The sequence below is a fragment of the Beta vulgaris genome, chromosome 3 (assembly GCF_026745355.1).
Source record: "Beta vulgaris subsp. vulgaris cultivar EL10 chromosome 3, EL10.2, whole genome shotgun sequence".
NCBI lineage: Eukaryota > Viridiplantae > Streptophyta > Magnoliopsida > Caryophyllales > Amaranthaceae > Beta > Beta vulgaris.
Genome location: NC_079204.1, coordinates 21,516,413 through 21,524,074, shown reverse-complemented (window position 1 = coordinate 21,524,074; position 7,662 = coordinate 21,516,413).

The window sequence follows — 7,662 nt, the reverse complement described above, 5'->3', positions numbered from 1 at the left end:
CTATTCAATGTACCTGGAGAAGATTCGAGTCTTTAAATTCCGTAGAAACAAAGGGAGGTAGATAAAAATTATCAAATGCTGCTACGTTCTGAAGTCAAGTGGAACAATTTGCAATTTTTCAACTCCCAAACTCAGTAACTAATCAAGTGATCAGCAAGTCAGCAACTATAAAAAGACAATGGAGTGTGTTGTTTTCCCCTGAGTGGCTGAATATGTATTGGGTGTGTTTTCTTCATCTTTTAGGTATAATAAATATAGTTGTTTAGATGAGTTTTACTGGTGATTTCAATTTTTTATACCGGAAGAAAAGAAGCAATGGAATTAACACTATTCAAATTTTCGGCCAAAAAAATCCAGCAAAATTTTAATAGTTAGTGCAGGATTGGTGACAAATTAAATATGTGTTACAGACGACTCTAGTTTAGTATAATGTTTTTGGTAACAAAAATAATTGAATGTAAAAAATAAAGACAATTTTGATGCAAAGATATTGGTGATTTTCATTCTATTATTCTTAAATAAATAAAGGTGGAAATAAAATAAAGAAAATATAAAGATTGATGTAGGACTTATAATGGGTTGACTTAATGTTAAGGTGATTTGTAAAAGGTAGCTATAAAAGCTTTACCGGATCTTCTTGACTCTAATGAGTCCATAATAAATATATGAGAAGTATTGTGTCAGATCGTCCGACCATAATCTTTGGTCGGACGATTTTCAGTTGGTTTCAATTTTTTTTCAGTTGGTTTCAATTTTTTTTCAGTTGGTTTCAATTTTTTTCCAGTTGGTTTTAAATTTTTTTCAGTTGGATGTAAGTTACCTCTAAATGAAAGTAACTTACGTCTAAATGAAAGTAACTTACCTTTAAATGAAAGTAACTTAACTCTAAATGAAAGTAACTTACCTCTAAATGAAAGTAACTTACCTCTAAATGAAAGTAACTTTCATATTTCACAACCAGCAAAAAAAATGAGCGGTGAACGTCTCAATAATTTTCTCTCTCCTCTCTATAATTTCCTCTTCTTTTGGTGCTTTCTTTTTCTTCTTCTTTGTCTTCTTCAAAGAATATCCCAGCTCAAATTCATCACATTCATCATCCATCCCCAAAGATGACGACAATTCTCTCGGTGAACGTCTCAATACCTTCTCTTCTTCAATCAATAAGCTCACAGATTCCATCCCCAACTTTCCTTCACTTTCCTCACATTCCACATATTTCATCAATTTCAATGCTGCATTTTTCTCCGATTTCGACGACGAAAACCTAGGTGATCGCCTCACAGATTCCGTATCATCAACTTTAATCTTCTTACTTTCCTCACATTTCACATATTTGATCAATTTCAATGCCGGTTTCGACGCTGAAACCCTAGGCGATCGCCTCACAAACTCCGGAGCATGAAGTTGAATGTTGTTAGTTTTCAACGGAGGCTGGTATTAGGACTGGTCCGACCAAATGTATTGTGTTAGACGGTCTGACACAATACTTTCACTAAATATATATTTGTCAGGATTTCACTAATTTGCTAATAATCCTAGATATTTTGGTTTACTTGCGACTCATTAAACTCTCAGTGCTTTCGAGCACCGCAGTGTCACTAATATATTTAGTTGTGCGATATGTGGGGACAGACTAAGTAGAGTATTATATTTCTTTGCAACTTGTGAGTATTGGATGATATTTGTGATGAGTTGAATATTCACAATACAAAATGACTCTAATCAACCAAGGGCATCATAAGCTATTTAGCCTTTGTGACAATGGTAACAAAAAGTGAAGATTATAAACTTTTTTGAACCCTTGAAAAATAGGAGTGAATGAGATAATAATTGTTCTTCTTCTAAACAAAAATTGAAAATTAAGTACAATTTTCATTTTCAAAACCTGTGTAAAATATTTGGAACCACTAAATATATTCTTGTTTACTTTGTGCTTATTGATTCTCAGTGAAACATATAAATATAATTTCTGATTAATGGTAAAATAGATTATTTAATACGTAAAAGCAATGGATCGATCCAAGTGTCTAATAACTAGGGTATTACAAGCTATTTAGTCGTTTGTGACAAACGGGGAACACATGTACAATTTAGAGAAAAATAAATTATGATAAAGTCAAAGGTATATGTATTATATTATTTGATCTCAATATAAGAAGTTAAACAATAACATAAGTTTTATACTGGTCACATGTGGATGATCATGCCGACTCATTATTCAACCGGTAATTTGATTAATTGACCCTAGAAAATCTTCATTTGAGATGTACTTGAACTAAATAAGATTGTAGAATATTATATAAAAGGTTACTTTGTAAAAAATGATTGGTGTGGGTTTCATGATGTGATAAAGTTATGCTACAAAGCTTTTTAATAACAATAAACAATAAATGGAAATAAGGTATACTTTTTCGGATTTCTTTAGCTTTGTTGAGCCTATATTGAATAAGTCATTTTTTTAATGTGTAATGGCGTGTTGAAACCCTAACATCTTGGTTCTCTAACCTTTTTTTTTTTGAAGGAGAAATTTCATTAATTGAAGGCCAAATGACATCTACAATAGATATTAAAGAAAAACAAGATACAATCAAACAGGGTTAAATCAAATTCGTCTTCAAAAAAACTATAATGAACCAGATCGAGCAATATAGCGCAACTCCCTTGTATTTGCTGAATCAAATAACTATTGATGAGGAAGTCTATCATTCTGACATAGTTTGGGAAGAACAATCTTGATCGAGCCATGTTTACCGCATCCGAGATTCCAATACCTTCATGTTGAGTCTCAAACTTCAACTAATGAGAACAATTTCTCATACCTAAAAACAAAAAAACCATACTCACAACTCCCATAGGGGAGAAGGAGATCTCGACAGCAGAGATTACTAAATAATCCCATAAACAGATACTAATTTATTCAACAATAATAAAAGAGGGAGAGGAGTTACCATGGATGAAAACATCCATGGCAGCCCCCTAACTGATGAAGAAAGGGTAAGGGAGGCTAGGGTTTAGAGAGAAAAAGAGAGAGAGGGGGAAGGGAGCGCCAACATTCTTGGTTCTCTATCTGGTTGCAAAACTATTGCTACTTTTGAGCATATTTGTTTTTGAATCTTGCTAAACCCACTTAAATGTGCTTCTTATTCTTTTCTTCATTTTAAAATGAAGGTAAAAAATGAAGGTAAAAAAAAGAAGCTATGAAGATAATAAGACTCGAACTCGGGTGAGAAGCTGTATGATTGAGGCAGGGAGCAGACATATCATGTGACCAATGACCATGTTAGCATGAGTTTTTGATAACCCCTTGAAAAACATATGTGATATAAATATAAACATTTTGTTAACAATTAAATACTTAATATTTTTACGAACTTAAAAACCATATGCTAAACTTTCAATATGGAAGAGGGAAAGCTGGTAGCTCAGTGGAGTACCACCCCAAATTTCAAGACATTGTCCAGGGTTCGAATCCTCATCCCAACAATATGTTGGGTATTTAATTTTGAGTTGTTTAGCCTTGTACCCAGCCTTTGAGCTGGTGTGCCCTACAGGCTAGTAGCCTAGCAAGGATTGGTTTTCGGATCAATTATCTTTTCTAATAAAAAAAACTTTCAATATGGAAAATCCATATGTTAAACTTTCATCTATGGAAATTCGTATATCCACTTTTTAATCAATTAATTTATGGAAATCCATATAATCAAATTTGTTCATCAATATTCAAAAAAAATTTTGTTTAAATGTTATTTATGAAAATTCATGTAAACACTTTGTATTAATCTGAAGATTCATTTTGTCATTATAGTAAACTTTAGAAAAATTTGTAAGAAATAACCTTTTATAAGCACTTTTGTGTGAAAAACAACCTTTTACAACTTTTTTGGCATTTAACAACCTTAATTTTTTTTTTTTTTTTTTTTTGCGAGATCAGACCTCAAGGTTGTTTTCCAGCATTGATTCTTGTCTCGAGGCTTTGATCAACACGTTTTCTATGTGCAATCCTCGCACCTAAAGGTGTTAAATGCCTTGACCAACGCTTGTGATCGAAAATTAACGTAGGAAAATAGCCTTGAGGTCTGATCTCGCAAAATAAATTTTGGTTAAGGTTGTAAAACGCCAAAAAAATTTAAAAGGTTGTTTCTCACAAAAAGGTGTTTATAAAATATTGTTTCTCACAAATTTTCCTAAACTTTATGGAGTTTTTCTAAAAACAATATTTATTTTCTCCATATTCATATACATACCATCTGGACTATAAATATAAATAAATTTACCCTATAAAGAAATAAAGATAAAAAGGATTTACTCGTCAAAAGGATAATTTTGTAAATGTATATAATTTTCATATATTCATCCTCAACCTTTGATTTTTTTACTCATAAAAATTTTGGCAGATCCTTTTGTGGCAATTGTTTTTCACATCTCTAGGCAATTGTTTTTCACATGGCTAAACGAAAGTGAGAAAAGGACTTGAGAGGAGAGAGAAAATGTACCTTGACTTCATGTGCCCATATTTTTAGATCGGATATCAGGTACCCGATATGACATCCAAATTAGAAAAATTATAATATTTTAATTCAGTTGTTATAATACTATTCAACACTATATGTATACCAACATTATCATATGATTTCCACTACATTACTAGCACTTGTTATGTACTCATATTATGAAATGATCCCCTAATCAAAATAAAAATATTGTTTAAAGTTTAAACTCATTAAATTTTCATATATATGAATGCAAGTCCCAAATTCATTCAATTGTAGATGATTATCAGATAATTCGAGTGTCGGGTATTGTAACGCCCCGATCTCTAAGCATATTTATTAGGTTAATTAATATTGATTATTAGCAGCGGAATAAGACCTAGCCTTTGGTCGGTACGTTACTGCCGTACTTACCGTTAGAAAAATATAAGGCAACATACTTTCATAATTCTAACATGTAATAATGTGAAAATTTAAACATGTTAGATTATAAAAATTTAAGTAAAACAGAGCTAATGTTAATTAAACTAACTGATAACTTAGGTTACAAAAACTATTTTGGGAGTCATTTAAATATCAATTCCTCACTGCTAAGCCATTCCATCATCCCCATCGGTACCTAAAATAAAAAAAAACAAAACGGCATGAGCGAGGCCCAGTAACATACTACTCTAACAACGTAAATTCGTTTCAACTCATTTTATTTGCAAAAAGAGAGGAGAGAATATAAGTTAAATCATTTCATAATTCATATCAGGAATTTAAAAGAAAGATTCGTATTGTCATTCATCATTATATCATATTAATTATCAGAAATCTTTCTTTGGTTACTTGACGAGTACAACAGAAGGCTAAGCCACCGAGGAAATATGTCCCCCATCAGAAGGTGGCATAAAGCCATACATCATAACATAAGGCAAATCCACCGAGGACCTTTGTCCCCCATCAGAAGGTGGCATATAATGCCAAACAGAATACGGGTACCACCGAAGACGTTGTCCCCCATCAAAAGGTGGCGTTGCCGCTATATAATAAAATGACACGTGCACGACCCACATAACATAATACTGCCATAAACCATCTTTCACTTTCATTTATCATGTTTCGTGATTTTAGAGTATATTTCATTGAACATCTTATAAGCATCATGAAAACAGATTTATTATCATATCATCATAATCATTATCTAGCAAAACATTTCATATCCCGCAATCCATAAATACATATCATCAAAACATTATGTAAAAGCGTCATAAAACATAGTTGGAAGAGGAGTGCGGGTGTTAGCAAAAAAAATTACCTCAAGTCGTGATTATTATACTTGATAGCTGGGGGAGGCTTGTAATATCCCTTTTTCCTTTCTAATCTTTACTAGGTGAACTAACAAGAAGAACACAGACAGTGCAGGGGGAGGGGGTCGGAGCTCCGATTTCAGGTGGTGTGGTGGCGGCGGAGCGAACATGGTTGGGGGCAGGGGAGGCGCGATAGCAGCCCAGGTGAGGCAGAGAGTGCAGTGAGGAAGAAAGGAGGGGGAAGAGGGGGAGGAAGAAGGAATGGGGGTGTTTTCGTGCAGGCCGCGGAGGAGGAAAAGGGAGGGTGGCACGCTGCTGGTTGGCGCCGGCGAGGGGGCAGACGAGTGGTGGTGGTTGCCAGAATTTATGAAGGTTGTGTTTGAGATTTTTTTTTTTCCTGATTTTTGGGTCGAGATGAATAGTAAAATCAGCACACTATTTATAGTAATCTTAGGAACAACACTCAATTAAAATAATGTAAGCTTAATGGTGAAATATACTTGGGGAGCAAGGAGTTCTAGAAGCCTTGGAGAACAAGAAGAGAAGGCTTAAGGAAGAAGATGAATTGTGTGGTCATGATGATTTTTCTTTTTTGAAAAATTTCTAATTCTTTTGTATTTACTAAAATTGGTACTTTCCAATTTTTCTTTTGTGCATAACTAAAATAACTTAGTTTGTTTATTTCAAACTTGATTTAAATAAATAAAAGGAGTAAACAATTCATACAAAAATCTTAAAAATAAATTATAAACAAATTTATTTAGCTTTTTATTAACATTAATCAAGCTTAAATTTTCGGGATATTATAAATATTATCTTAAGGATCTTTCGCCAATTGCAGCCTTTTATAATAGTGAGTTTGTTAATTGCAGCCTATTTATTTCAAACTCTCCAATTGCAGCCTATTTATTTCAAACTCTCCAATTGCAGCCTTATAAAATCAAGGTACCTTTAAGTTGCAGCCTAATTTCATTTTCAGACCAAATTAACCTGATTATGACGTCATACTTAACCAAAGTCTCAATCCTTTTCCACTTCCCTCCAAAACCCTAGACTTTTCTCTCTCTCTCTCCTCTAACCTTCATTTTCTCTCTCATCTCTCTCCTCTGACCTTCATTTTCTCTCTCCTCTCTCTCCTCTGACCTCCATTTTCTCTCTGCTCTCTCTCCTCTGACCTCCATTTTCTCTCTACTCTCTCTCCTCTAACCTCCATATTCTCTCTCCTCTAAGTCTCAGTGTCATCTCCCAAATGTCCTTCTCCACTAGTACCCTCATTCGACACCCTACGATTCCGAGTATATTCATCCTCACAAATTGCATCAAGTTTTTTGTGCTTCTTTAGTGTTCTTACACCCAATCGGATTCCATTCCTTCCCTTATTAGGTGAAATGGATGTTGATTGAGATTTTCGCATGACAAAATACTTATAAAATAGAGCAAAGACACCTATTTTCGAAAATGCCAGCATATAGATTAGAGAGGAGAGAGGAGATAAGATAGAGAAAATTGTGGTCCTGGAGAGAAAGGAGAGAGAAAATGGAGGTCAAAGGAGAGAGAGCAAATGGAGGTTAAAGGAGATAGAGAAGTAGAGGGTTTTGGCCTGAAAATGACCTTTGGACCTTAACTATGGTTAACATGACATCATTTTTGGCCTGAAAATGAAATTGGGCTGCAACTTAAAGTTACCTTAGCTTGATTTTATAAGGCTGCAATTGGAAAGTTTGAAATGAATAGGCTGCAATTAACAAACTCGCTATTATAAAAGACTGCAATTGGCGAAAAATTCTTATCTTAATAGGCACACAAATTTGATCCGACAACTTTGATTTCAAATCCGGTTCCAGGACCCGGTAATTTTATTATTTGGTTATCCAATTATT